The sequence below is a fragment of the Camellia sinensis genome, chromosome 11, assembly GCF_055761805.1.
Source record: "Camellia sinensis isolate YWXY chromosome 11, ASM5576180v1, whole genome shotgun sequence".
NCBI classification, from domain to species: Eukaryota; Viridiplantae; Streptophyta; class Magnoliopsida; order Ericales; family Theaceae; genus Camellia; species Camellia sinensis.
Genome location: NC_138971.1, coordinates 49990601 through 50006262, shown reverse-complemented (window position 1 = coordinate 50006262; position 15662 = coordinate 49990601). Strand labels below are relative to the sequence as shown.

The 15662-nt window shown below is 39.2% G+C and overlaps 1 long non-coding RNA gene across 1 annotated transcript; it reads left to right on the top strand.

Moving 5' to 3' along the window:
* Nucleotides 1–996: 996 nt before the first annotated feature.
* Nucleotides 997–4339, top strand: LOC145801938 (uncharacterized). Its single transcript, XR_014343874.1, has 2 exons — nucleotides 997–1825; nucleotides 1863–4339. It is a non-coding gene; the product is annotated as an uncharacterized LOC145801938 (long non-coding RNA).
* The last annotated feature ends 11323 nt before the right edge of the window (nucleotides 4340–15662 follow it).

The following is a 15662-nucleotide window of genomic DNA, read 5'->3' as shown; positions in this document are numbered from 1 at the left end:
AGAAAATCACATATTCATCTTTGAAAACCATCATGCTCAATGACGTAGCGATCCCAGTTTTGCCACTTCGCTGAGTATGTCAAGGATCGAGCTGAGAATGTTTGGTTCTAGAAGTCTGACCTGTCTGCAAAAGTAGTGGGAAGGTGTATTTGACGCTCGAGCGAGGCTTTCCACGCTCGAGCGGATCATGTTATATCAGTTCGTGATTCTGATATTTCAAATCACTTTTGTATATCTCCCTCTCTCTAGAAACCCTTTCCTTTCCCTTCTCTCTATATTTTCCTATGCCAAATTGGATCAAGACCTTGATTTCTCAAGATCCATTAGAGTTCTGCCATAGGTTCTTCATCAAAGTTGGTTAACTTCTCGAGGGCTTCGTTGTGTGCGGTGAAAATCGAGTTTTGACACCGTTGATTTTGCGGGTTTCATCTCATTTCTTCTTCAAAACTTGAGGTAGGGACTTTCTTAGAGTTATATATATATTTTTACAAGATCTAGATAATTTTTGAAATCATTTTTTGATAGCTTTGAAAATTGAGTCTCTTGTTCTTTTAAAATGATCTTATGGGTTTTGATCTTCATTGAATGAAGAAAAGATGATTTTGGAAAATTTTCTTTCAAAAGATTTGAATTGTATAGTTTTGGTGAGAAAACCTAGAATTTGGAAATTTTTTAAAAGAGATTGAAAATCAATGAATGATATAGTTATATTTATTTTGTGTGTCAAAATAAATGGATGTTTGGAAAATTTCTTATTTATATTTATATAAATGATGAATTTCAAGAAATATGAGGATTGTTGTTCATTTTGGAAATTATTGTTCAAAACGTTGAAATAGTCTTGAAATAACTAATTGTTGAGGATACTTGAGAAGAGGGAATTGGGTTATTCATTGAATGATGAATTGGAATAAAAGTATTTATATTCATCTTGTGAAATTGGCATATCAATTCATTTGATTATATTAAACTTTGAAAGTTGATTTGAAACTGTTAAAATCCACCTACTCTCCACCTACTTCACCCACTTAAACCTACTCCACTTTAGAATTTCCCATCTTTACCTTCACCTACTCCACTACACACTCCACTTCACCTACCTCTACTCCACTACACACTCCACTTCACCTAACCCACTATCACCTCCACTACACCTACTACCACATTTTCTTCTATATATAGATTGTATAGGAATTGTAATTAATGCATCTTGTAATCTATCAATCAATATATCAATCAATAATAATACATACAATTTATTCTCTCTCTTTCTCTATACATTATTTTTTACATGGTATCAGAGCTGGTTTAAAACCTAGTATTTTCGCTTCCCCGGCGGGCGGCAACCTCACCTTAGCCGCCCGCCGGACCTCAACCTATTCCGCTGATAAAATCAACAAAGATTTGTGCAACTGTAGTCATGTGTGAGGCTGATGGAGAAGAATTCTTCACCTCATATGACGAGACAGTCTGGAACTGGAAACACTGCAACATTCTGCTCTGGAATTCTGCAGCAGCTAGATTATAGCTTGGTTGAGTGCCAAGCTTTGGTTCTTCCACCCACTCTTGAACTTGCCCAGCAAAGTGTGAAGGTTCATGCTTGTGTTGGAGGGACTAGTGTGCGCGAAGATCAGCGCATTCTCTCCAGTGGGGTTCATGTTGTTGTTGGTACTCCTGGTCGTGTGTTTGACATGTTGCGGAGACAATCACTTCGCCCTGTTTACATCAAAATGTTTGTCTTGGATGAAGCTGATGAAATGCTGTCACGAGGTTTTTTAAAAATCAGATCTATGATATTTTCCAGTTGCTGCCACCCAAAATCCAGGTTGGGGTGTTCTCAGTTGCTGCCACCCAAAATCCAGGTTGGGGTGTTCTCTGCCACAATGCCACCAGAGGCTCTTGAAATCACCAGGAAATTCATGAATAAGCCTGGAAAGAGAAAAAGCTCATGCTAGGATTTGCGAAGTGATTCGCTGCAGGAATTTTGGCTTTGGATGAAACCCTTACCATACTCCACTCATTCTCTCCAACTGTTCTAACTTTTTATTTTTATTATTATTATTATTATATCAAATAATCAATGCACTCATGTTCCCCACTAACAGTGTCCACTTTTGACCCAAACCATTTTCAATCCATCATTTCTCCTTCACCTTTTGCACCCCACTCACCGACTCTCTCTCCACTTTATCACATGGGTTTGTCCCTCTCTCTCCTCTATTTGATTTCAAAAATCACTTATTTTTATTTATTTTTTCCAAGTCACTTTTCCTCTTTTTTAAATACCCCACTTTATTTTGAAACAATCGCACTGATGTTTTTCATATAATCCATCTATAAATATTTTTTATCTATTTTCTTTCTCCCTTGTTTTCTTTCATTTTATTTTTATTTTTTCAACAAAACACTCCCAAAAAAAAAAAAAAAAAAAAAAAACAACAACAACATTTTACAAACTTGTCATTTCTTCATGCCGGGGATCAACCCCGATCAGCATTTTACACCATAAAAAAAAAAAAAATAAAAAAAACACAAAACAAAACAAAACACAACCAACACAAATCGGAACAGTGGGATTTTTCTTCTCGCCTATTCTGCCGGTCTTTTCTTCTTGCCACCATCTTGGGCGGCCCTTGCCGGTCTTGCCTCCGTGTTTCCCACTCCACTGGGCATGATCACTACTCCCTGCTCCTCCACTGCAGCATATGGCGGCCCTCCAAATCGGAACATAAAACTGGCCTTCCGCTTCAGCTCCTTGTTTTCCGCCTTTAGCACACTTATCTCTGCTCGCGCATCCTTATACATGCGTTGGAGCAGAGCCAGTTGGGCGTTTAACTGCTGCACCTCATTTGTCCTACTCTGCAGCCGGTTCGACAAATTTGTAACCGCAGTCATGGTTTCCACACATGACTTCAAGGTATACTGATTGGCCTCCACATCCGACTGCACCGCCATTTTTTGCTCCACCGACCGCATCGGAAAGTTCAACGGAGCAAAACCAGAGGTGTTTGGTTGAGGTTCACTGGCCACCGCACCAATTATTTCTCTTGTGGACTCGTTCAGTTCTGGAAAGAGCGTGAGCAGACCACGGGAAGAGGAGGCCATGTTCTGGGTAGCTGGACGGGAAGAAGAGGCCATGTTGCTGAGTGTTTCAGAGACGGGTTGGTTACAGAGTATTACAGAGTTTCTTTCTCAGCAAAGGAAGAGTTGTTTTCAGAGGATTTTCAGAAGTTTTTTTGTCTGCCTCAGCCTCAGCATCAACCTTGGTTAAATAGCGAGGCAGCCACGCGTATCGCGCGCCTCTTGCCGCCCGACAAACTGGCACGCCTTTTCATGGCACATCTTTTGACAAAGTGGACACGCCTTTTGATGGCACGCCTTTTGATGGCACGCCTTTTGATGAATTGGGCACGCCTTTTGACAAAATTGGGCACACCTTTTGAGGGTGCAACTTTTTAAGAGTCCGACAAGACTCTGTAAACTGTCCCGACATTGATTCCGGTTAGTTTTTACAAGTGTCCGACAAGACTCTGTAAACTGTCCCGACATTGATTCCGGTTAGCTCCTTTATGGGTCCGACAAGACTCTGTAAACTGTCCCGACATTGATTCCGGTTAGCTCCTTTATGGGTCCGACAAGACTCTGTAAACTGTCCCGACATTGATTCCGGTTAGTTTCTACAAGGGTCCAGCAAGACTCCGTAAACTGTCACAACATTGTCTTCTACAACGGTCCGACATGACCCCATAAACTGTCTTCTACATCGGTCTGACACCACCATACAGTGTCCTCTACAACGTTATGACACCCCATACAGTGTCTTCACCAACGGTCTGACACGACCATACAGTGTCTCCTATCCTTTTTTATTTTTATGTATTTTCTTGTTTTGTTACTCTCTCCAAACTCAAGTTGGTTAGTTCCTATCCCCCTTGAGTTTGCGGGGGGCTGTTAAAATCCACCTACTCTCCACCTACTTCACCCACTTAAACCTACTCCACTTTAGAATTTCCCATCTTTACCTTCACCTACTCCACTACACACTCCACTTCACCTACCTCTACTCCACTACACACTCCACTTCACCTAACCCACTATCACCTCCACTACACCTACTACCACATTACCTTCACCTACTCCACTACACACTCCACTTCACCTACCTCTACTCCACTACACACTCCACTTCACCTAACCCACTATCACCTCCACTACACCTACTACCACATTTTCTTCTATATATAGATTGTATAGGAATTGTAATTAATGCATCTTGTAATCTATCAATCAATATATCAATCAATAATAATACATACAATTTATTCTCTCTCTTTCTCTATACATTATTTTTTACAGAAACTTGCATTAAGAAAAGAATGTTGAGAAACAAGTTTTGATGGAATGGTTTTGGGATAAATACATTGATAAGTCTTGATAGGTGGTGTAGATGATATTGAATAAGTTGGCCTGAGAGTCTGGGGTGAAAGACCGAAAACCCACGTGGACAAGTGTCGAGCCTTCCAATTAATACCGGTAAAAATGACAATTTGGTAGTACTTGTATAGTCTACTTGTAAACACCGACCTAGGGATTACCAGAGTCGTATTTACCGCCCTTGAAATAAATTGTTAAGTTTTGAACAATTGAAATTGCATGATATCATTGAGCATGATGGTTTTCAAAATATGAAAATGTGATTTATCTTCAAAAAGGGCATAGCATGGCATGTGCATTTCATCTCTTAAGACTTGTATAAAATGTATATACTTTGTTAAGGATTTCTTACTGGGCTTTAATGTAATCAAATGAATTGATATAACAATAACACAAGATGAATATAAATAGTTTTATTCCAATTCATCATCTAAAGAATAACACAATTCCCTCTTCTCAAGTATCCTCAACAATTAGTCATTTCAAGACTATTTCAACGTTTTGAAGAATAATTTCCAAAATGAACAACAATTCTCATATTCCCTGAAATTCATCATTTATATAAATATAAATAAGAAATTTTCCAAACATCCATTTATTTTGACACACAAAATAAATATAAAACTATCATTCATGGATTTTCAGTCTCTTTAAAAAAAAATTCCAAATTCTAGGTTTTCTCACTAAAACTATGCAACTCAAATCTTTTGAAAGAAAACTTTCCAAAATCATCTTTTCTTCACTCAACGAAGATCAAAACCCATAAGATCATTTTAAAAGAACAAGAGACAAACCCACTTTCAAAATTGCTCAACTTCTTGAATTAACAATCAATTTTCAAAGCTATCGAAGGATGATTTCGAAAATCATCTAGATCTTGCAAAAATATATATATAACTTAAGAAAATCCCTACCTCAAGTTTTGAAGAAGAAATGAGATGAAACCCCCAAAATCAATGGTGTTGAAACTCGATCTTCACCGCACACAACGAAGCCCTTGAGAAGTTAACCAACTTTGATGAAGAACCTATGGTAGAACTCTAATGGATCTTGAGAAATCAAGGTTTTGATCCAATTTGGCGTAGGGAAATGTAGAGAGAAGGGAGAGGAAATGTTTTTAGAGAAAGAGAGATATACAAAAGTGATATGAAATATCAGATTCACGAACTGATATAACATGGTTTGCTCAAGCGTGGAAAACCCCGCTCGAGCGTCGAATACACCTTCCCAATACTTTTGCAAATAGGTCAAACTTCTGGAACCAAACATTCTCCGCTCGAGCGCATAAATGGCCACTCGGGCGGACAAGCAACTTCGAATGCATTTTGTATTTTTGTTTCGGGGTTCCCCCCTGGACCCTCGTGAGTTGACCGGGCAGCTTGATCCCCGACCTGCGCAGTCGAAGTGGCAAAACATGAAAGAAGGGTCGAAACCGAGATCGCTACATGATTCAACTAATCTACCTATCTGTTCAAAGAAAAATGATTGGTAGCTCAAATTTGAGTTTGCCCGAAGCTCGAATTTGTGTTTGCCAGTCGACTGCCCGTACGACCACTCAGACAACTGGAGAAACATTTGTCTACCGCGGTTGTTACCCTTGTTGACCGTGACTTTCACCTTCTTGCTGGTTGACTGCTCGAATGACCTCCCGAACGACCACCTGGATGACCGATGAAACACTTGTTTACCGAAGTTATCACTCTTGTCGACCGCAGCTTTCACCTTCTTGTTAGACAACCGACCGAACAACAGGCAAGCCAAAATTTGGGTGATTTTGAGCAAACTCAAATTCAAGCTACCAATCAGTGCTATTGTTCAAATCATCACCACACTATCGTTGGAAACTTTTCTAGCAATGATGACTTTATTGAAATTTTTTTTGGAGACGGCAATTTTTTTAGTGGAAAAAAATTCTTTAAAAAAATAATTTGTATTTCTTATCAAAAATTTTTATTAAACATGTCTCTATTACTAAAAAGGATCAAACTTTAGATAACATATGATCCTATGAATGTGGACTTTTGACCAATTATCTTCACAAAAATAAAAAATCTATATAATAAAACAATTTTGTTTTTGAAAATGTCTCAATCTAACATTTGGTTAGAACGATCCAGATCAATCCATCTATGAGATTAACGGTTAGATTCACTTAACCAAAAATATTTTTCCCGCTCAAAGAAGTTTCAACACTTTGCTAGTGAGTAATTATTTTGTACTTCTGGAGTACGGCCACATAGTGCTCCATGGTATTATGATTGGTGGAGAAGATGGAGTATTATGATTTTCTGTTGGGTGATTAAGGAACATAAGAGGGTATGGTGAATAATGATTGATAAATGAGTAAAGACACTTGATACTTCAGAAGTACCTAATAATTTTCCCTTTCTTAGCACCTTCCTCTCTTTACTTTTTTTTTTCCTATTGTTTTCCTTTATTTTCTCTTCCTAACCGTTTGCAATTCACTCCCCATATCTCTCCCTCTCTTTCGTTATTTTCTTTACAAAAGGTAAGATTCTATGTTTATGTAAATTTGAATGAGTTAACTATAATAATTGATTACCCTATATTGATGGTTCTTTTTCGCATGTATTATTGGACGCAACATAAAAATATACATTATACATGTATTTTTTAAAAAATTTGTTTTCATGTGTGCCATGAGGATTTTTTTTTTTTAACTAATACATGTGTCGTGATGCCTAAAAAATTCTTAGTTTTTTAGATGCCAAATAGTTTTTTAAAATAAAAATAAAAAAATTTAAAATTTAAAATTAAAGAAGACTAAAGTTATATTTGAAAATTTATATTTAAAGATTTTCAAATTTCAAATTATATATGGGTTAAGTATGATAGGTTAGATATAGCTATTTTATTTTTATTTTTTTTGAATATTTATATTAAGATTTTTAAATTTCAAAATTATAAAAATTTAGATAGGCTAAAATTTCTATACCATGTGTATTTTTTAACATTTATTTTTTTAAATAAAAAATTTAGATTAATGTTTAATGTTTATAAAGTCTTTCAAAAGAAAAATGCATTTCGATTAATATATACTATATATATATATATATAGAAGATTTATCCTAAACTATGTATGCTTTGAACATAAAAATGAATTTAGAAATTATATATAGATGGGACAGACATAAAATAGGGAAGTGATTGAGACCCCCTCCAATCACCACCCCCACACACACGTAGGGGCTGGTGATTGGAGGAGAAGAAAGAAAAAAAAAACAAAAAACTGGCCAATCAGAGAGAGAGAGGGTCGTGGGGGTTGCCCCTTGTGGGGGTTCAAGTCATTTTCCCATTAAATAATTGTACTACAGATGAGAATATTTTCTGTTACAACTTGCACCAAACATAGGAATGGACTTTCACCCTATACACACATGAGACTTGCATCACCAATAAAATGAAATTATTTTTCAAAAAAAATATCAAGTTTTATAAATTTGATGGAATAGGAGTGATCACACCATAATTCGGTGTGACTCACTACACCCGATCATTTCTCTCTTGAATGGTAATAAACCTTTCTGCAAGAATGTTGAAGAATATAGAAGCTACTTGGTTTGAATTCAAACATCTAAAGACAGAAACCCTTTGGTGAACCATGGTGACTATTGGTATTGTGAATAAATCCAAAAGATGTGACTATTCCCAAAGGACAATTAAATGTGTGCACTGAAAAATCAACAATTTTTCTAGCTTTCAAATTATCGACATTCTTGCATGATAAACATTCCTACAGGGTTATCGATCATCACCGTTGTTAGTTTTTTTTTTTTTTTTTTTGAACAAGACACCGTTGTTAGTTTATTCCTTCAAAATTACCTCATGCAACTAAAGTATTACAACGACCTAGATGTAAGGTTTGAGAGATGGAATAAGAAAGATGGGTTTAATATTTCCTTTCGAAAATTGGTGAGAGATGTTAGATAAGGGAGATTAGGAAAATAATTATTTTTCTCCATTTATTTATCTTTCCTTTTGAAAGGCATAAATTATGAAATTATTTAATATTTTTAAAATTGTTAGTTTAATGGGTTAGCCAATAGCATTTTTTAAATTTATTTTTAATTGTAAAAAGTTCAAAAATTTGTTATAAAGTGATTGCATATAAATTGGAAACGAAAGGAGAGAGGTACATTAATTGTATGACAGTAATTAGATTTCATTAATATTAAATTGTGTTATGAATGTTTTCAAGAACAGGTAATTCGCTAGACAACATCGAACTTCAAGAATTGTGTATGATTTCTCCGTAATTAACGGTAACCACATTGAATTCTACACGAAAAGCCAGTAAACAGCTGCCACATCAGTGACGTGGGCTCACACCCCAAATTTTCTTCGACTTTTCTTCTATGGAGAACTCTCTCCTTCTCTCCCTTTGTTCCGTTTTGTGAATAAAGTTGAGAAACTTGCATTTGAGTGGAATCATGAAAAAATAATTTTCTTTTTACAATGGTGCAATTGTGCGAGTCTAAATTGTCCAGGTCATAAATTTTATATAGTAAGTTTTTACAAAAAAATAATTTTAGGGTTGGCAAACATTTATCTGATTCATCAAAATCGAATGATTCGAACCAATCAGTCACTAAATAGATGATTTTAATGACCTTACCTACAATTTTCATGTATCTAGTCATGTCTAATGAAATAGCCAAACAACCACTTCGAAAATATATTCTTTTGTACATATTTTCGTAAAAAATTAAGAAGTCAATCAAAATAGCTAATTTTCTAAACAACCTTTAGGAATTTTATTTGCTATTTATGAAATATGAAAATCGAGTTTTTATTTTTAACTTCTATAACATTATCCTTTATAAAAGCAAAATTTTCATATTCTAGGTTGTGGGTTTGGAATGAGACCTACAAAATGAAGTATATAAGGATAATGTTATGTAGGGGAGCCATTACCTCCCAAATAATGGTATGGAGGAGAGTCATTTATCCACAGAGTCTCTAACCACGTATTTCCTGGAGCAAAAAAAATAAAAAATAATAATACAATCTAGGGTAAATTACAAATATACCCCCTAAGGTTTGTTAAAATACAAACTGTCCCTTTTAGTTTTGAAAATTATAAATACTTTATCGTCAAATTTTTGATAAGTAATTTTATTTCCACACTGATTCTCCTTAGTTCACACACTTAATAAAAATTTTTGTTCATACAATTTTGTTTTAGAATGAAAGTACCATCCTTTATTTTCTTCTCCCTAAACCCTAATTCTAAAACATCACAACAATCCTCCATTGCCAATGCTACCTCTCTTATTCATCATCCCCTGTGTCCCTTCACCTACGATTATCTTCCATCATGAACCATACACCCTGTGTGGATATATTTTTTGAATACCAACACGTGGCAAGGTGACGCCGACGTGTCAGCCGAGGTACCACGTGTTCTGGTTGATATGACGAGGTCATCTCGGTATGGCCAAGGTTATCTCCAAAGATATCAGAATCCGAGATAAGCGGATAAAAGATAAGGGACAAGAGTCCTAGAATAAAGAGGAGATTTAGCCAAGATAAGGATAAAGCTCTTAGGGAGTTTATCTTTATCTCTAAAGGAGTCCAAAGTAAGTACTGAACAGGAATCCATAGAAGTCAGGCTTTTATTAAGATTAGGATTGAGGTAACTATAAGAGAGAGGCACCCCCATGGGTCTAAGGTACGCAATTTATGTTCTGAACAGTGAGATTTGCACTATTGATTATCTTTGAGAGATGTACTGACTTGATCGTCGGAGTGCCCCCGGGTGGACGAACCACTGCCGGAATCTTCTCTTTCTGTTGCAGGTCAGTCAGGTGCCATCTATTCTGCCGGTGCTCTCCAGCTGGTTACTAAGCGGGCAGTGTGGTTAGAAAATCACCCACACAATTTGGCGCCGTCTGTGGGAAAGAAAGTAGAATAGATGGCCAGTAACGGATAGAAGGAAAAGATTGGGGACGACACTCCTTTTGGGAGTGGGAGACCTATTGACCTTGATGGCGAAGGAGACAGGTCCAACGCAGAAACTCATGAGCAAGCCCACGGAGCAAAAGACGTCGGCTAGACTGGCGACATACCAAAGAAACCTGATCAAAACAAGTACTACAACGAGGATGACCTCCAGGTTTGGAAGGACAGGTGCCTACGGAGAGACGAAGAGGTAAAAGAGATGGCAAACAAATTGGCAGACCTGCAGTCGGTCGTCAATTTCATGATACAAAATAACATCATGCAGCCACCATTCCCACTGCAGGACACGCCGATTCCAGCGGCCAGTGCCCAGATGGAAGGGCAGAAAACAATCCCCATAGCCCCTCAGCACAACGGAAGCGAAAGATACTCTCACCGATCTTCCAGGGAAGTCGGGCGAAGAGAGTCAAGAAGAGAAGAATCACGGAGGACGCATCGTACAAAGGAGGCAGACCTCAAAAGACATCAGAATGTTCCGGGACAGGCACTATGCTTCAACACAACTCATGGAGAAGGGTCGAAAAGGGCTCACCACGAGGCCGAGAGTAGTATACCGAAAAGGCTGAAGTCGAAAGATAGCCGAGCTCCTGGGCGGAGCAAAGAAGACTTAAGAGATTACCTCAAAAGGAAGCAATAGAATGCCGAAGCCGAGGTAACCTCCCCAGATAAGCCGAGGATGCCATTCTCGGTGGAATTAGACAGATTTGAGGCACTGAAGCGATTCAGTATGCCGAGGTTTCAAATATACGATGGTAAGTCAGACCCCAACTTCCACGTTGGACTATATTTGAATTCAATGGCATTGTACAGTGGGAACGAGTCGTTGCTCTGCAAAGTGTTCCCCTCATCCTTCGGGGAGATTGCATCAGATTGGTTCCACAAACTACCGAAAGGAAGGGTGAAGACTTGGGCAGGCCTGGCCGAGATGTTTTTGGCCAGGTTTGTGACAAACAAGCTGCAACCATTAAGGGTGGATGCATTGATGGCTCTGAAGATCAGCAAGGATGAAAGCCTTAGGGCCTATGCAAAAAGATATTATGAGGTGTTCAATCGAATACCCGAATGTAATAGAGAGGTAGCAGTCGTATCTTTCAAGAACGGCTTGAAAGACAACTGTCCACTACGAAAGTCTTTGGCAAAAACACTGCCAAAAAAGTATGGAGGAGCTCATGGCGAGAATCGAGAAGTACGCCAGAGCCGAAGAAGACACGTCGGGAACTAGGGAAGTAAAACAAGAGAAAGGAAGCGGCTCGCCGAAGCAAGGCCGAGGTAACAATGGAACGAGCAGGCAAGAGGCAGAACTGAGGGCCACACAAGCAGTGTAACGCCCTCAAAATAATAACATTAAACCCATTAAATAAGACATTCATTGACATATGAAATAACCACATTCTTCTATTCATCAGAGTTTCATTACAAAAGTATTACATGTTAACAACAAAAGCAAAATGCCCTACGGGCTTACAGCTTTCCAAGTTAACACTTGGTTACAACATGAGAGTACTAACTCAATTACACATTAAGCCCTTGGCTTGAGTTTACATGTAATACACCAAAAATAAAACGACAAAAGTATGTCCGCCTCTAGCCTCCCAAGCTATGTCCTTGGAGGTGGCATGCTACCTGTACCTGAAAATGATATTCCCATATAGGGTGAGCCACAGCCCAGTAGAAATACACTAAACCAACCATGAACAATGACTAAAAGATTAGCAATTGATAGATGGCCAACACTGATACATTCACATAAATCACATTTTATGTCATACGACTTATGAGTCCAAGTTACTATTTATTTTCCCTTTTTCAACAGATATGCATATTAGCTCTATCATCATTTCAACAGATATGTATAACAACAATATCCCACATTCACAGATAAGCATATAAGCTATATCCACATTCTCAACAGATACGTATAACAACAATATCCCGCATTCACAGATAAGCATATAAGCTGTATCCACACTTCACAAAGATAAGCATATGAGCTCTATCTTCACTTCTCTAGACAAGCATATGAGCTGTATCTACGGAGTTCATCCCCTATCTTCTCCCAACACTATCCGGTTTAGAGGTACATCCTCTATCTTCCCCTAAACCGCGGAGTACATCCCTCATCTCCTCCTCTACACATAACGTATACAGACACATTGGTTCTATATACCATCACTCAATACATACAGTTAATGTATTCTATCAACCGTCAAATTCCATGACACATTCCATTGATTAGTTTTCGTTTGCCTAATCATCATGCATTGTCCACAACAATCACGACTATCCTCCGCCGATAGCCCAAGCAGTTATCTCTATACAGAAAATAAATGCACAATGGATATTCAATCAACATTTCAATTCGGTGAGTGACAAATAATTCAACTACACCCTTTAACCTCATACATTCCCAATCTTGACAATTCCATTTCATTTCCTCATTTCTCACAATTAATTATCCCAATTAATCAAATAATGTAATTAGGTCATTCTCCATAATTACCATTTCAACCCTTAGGTCCCATTTTCATCAATGATTCAACATTAATTCCATTTCTCTATACCAAACATGTATCTAGGTTTATTATAAATAAAACCCCAACCTTTGTAAAATAACACAAAAGCCCCAAACTTTCACAAAATTACCAAACCAACCCCAACATCTCAAAATACCAAAATTTAAAGACAAAATCCATAGAGAGGAGTAGGATATCCCTACCTCAAATTCGGAGCCCCAAGGGAGAAGATGACAAAACCCAACGTGCTCCAAATCCCAAAATTTTCAGATTAAAATGTAGCCCTCGACGATCAACAACTTTTTTGTAAAGGCCAAAGATGAGCAAATCACTCCTACTAGATCAAAACCTAGAGAGAAGGTAGAGTTCTAGAGTGAGAGGCTCAACAATGGTGTTTTTGGAAAAGTAGGAGAGAGAAGAGAAAGTGAAAAAGTGATTTGAAAAGTCAAAACACGGAACTTAAACCCAGTCGACCCGCTCGAGCGTCAAACACCCCTCTCGAGCGTCACTCACAGACTCCCGCTCGAGCGTCAACAATCCCGCTCGAGCGGCGGATACACACTCCCAGAACTTTTACAAAACCAGGTCTCCGCTCGAGCTTCCAACTCCCCGCTCGAGTGGAACTCACACAACCCCGCTCGAGCGGCCAACACTGCACAGGAAATACTGGATGGGTGCAATTCCCGCTCGAGCGCCAAAACCCCCGCTCGAGCGGACAGGTCAAAATCTGGGCAACTAGTTTTGGTTTCTAAACTCAACCAACATGTAACAAACCTGCCCAACACATCCTATAACTCAAATACGAAGTAAGAAGGATGTAAACAAGAAAATAATCAACTACCAACATCCACGGACACATGTCCGGATCACTGTACAACAAGGGTAAACCCGAGATCGCTATAAGCAGTAACAACTGTGTTCCGAATCCCAATTTCCAAAGTCCTGGATCAAATTCGAAACCAGCCCTATTTCAGAACGCTAAAGAGGACTCCAAGGGAGTTCATGGGAAGAAACATTGGCAGGCATTCTGCCTACCACAATGAAGATGGGCATACAACTCAAGGTTGTAGAGCCCTGAAAACATATTTGGAAGACCTGGTGAGACGAGGACATCTGAGAGACCTTGTCGACGAGACCAGAGGAAACCCAGAAAGTGAAACACCTACAACATGTCTACCAAGTCGGAGAGAAAAGACATCGGGTAGAAGAGTGTCAGGGACCAATGATAACCTTTACTGAAGCCGACCTAGAGATGGTCCAGCACCCGCACAATGATGCCTTGGTAGTATCTCTCCAGGTTGGGGAGTGCCAAGTGAAACGCATCTTGATTGACCAAGGCAGCTCTTGTGACATCATGTACATCCGATGTTACAAAGAGCTCGGCCTTAACCCAGATGATATGGAACAATCCAGTGGCCCAATGGTTGGGTTTAATGGAACTCCGACATGGCCACTGGGAACAGTAAGCTTGGAGGTGCAGGCAGGCACCAGGAAGATCAAAACAGAATTCACCATCATCGACAAGACCATGGTTGCATGCAATGGGGGCAGTTCCTCAATGTTGCATCAACTATTGCGATTCCCAACAGAGCATGGGATAGAGGAAGTCAGAGGCGATCAGCTGCAGGCGAAAAATTGCTCCATGGCAGCAATGAAATCAACCTGCAGCATACGAGACCCAGAAAAGGTAGAAATTGAAGATGAGGACGTGGAAGTCCTAGAAGACGTCGGCAAGGAGCCAGCCGAGAAGAGCGAAGAGGCACTGAAGAAAATCCTCATCTAGGATGGGGATGAAGAACGCTTCTTTCTTCTCGGCTCGGGCTTAGTCGAAGAAGAGAAAAAAGAGTTGGAAGCTTTTCTGAGAGCCAATATTGAGGTGTTCGCTTGGACACCTTACGAAATGCCTGGCATTGACCCCGAGGTCACTTGCCACAAACTGAATGTCGACAGGTCGGCAAAACCTGTAATTCAACGAGCTAGAAGACCGACGTTGATGCACGTCGAAGTAGTAGAGGAAGAAGTAGACAGACTTCTGGAGGCCAGGGCCATTCGAGAAGTTCACTACCCGACATGGCTATCCAACACAGTAATGGTGAAGAAGAAGAACGGTAAATGGAGGGTCTGCGTAGACTTCACCAGCCTCAACAAAGCTTGTCCCAAAGACAGCTTTCCTCTACCCAAGATTGACCAGCTAGTAGATGCCACTTCAGGGCACGGAAGAATGAGCTTCCTAGACGCCTACAGGGGGTACCACCAGATAGCTATGTACCCCCAGACGAAGAGAAGACCACGTTCATCACCCCAAAAGGCCTGTACTATTACAGAGTAATGCCTTTCGGGTTGAAAAACGTAGGAGCAACTTACCAAAGGCTGGTAACCAAAATGTTCAAACACCTGATTGGCCGAATAGTAGAAGTCTACATCGACGACATGGTCGCTAAGACCAAGGAGCCTGAGGGTCATTTTGCTGATCTAAAAACAGTCTTTGAAATCCTTAAAACATATCAGCTCCGACTCAATGCATCGAAGTGTGCATTTGGAGTTGGATCTGGTAAGTTTTTAGGATACCTGGTAACTAGAAAGGGCATCGAGGCCAGCCCAGATCAAATCAAGGCCATCCTAGAGTTGAAGAGCCCGACGTCGGCAAAACAGGTGCAGATGCTAACTGGAAGGGCCACAGCCCTAAACAGATTCATCAGCAGAAGCTCAGATAAGTGCAGACCTTTCTTTAAC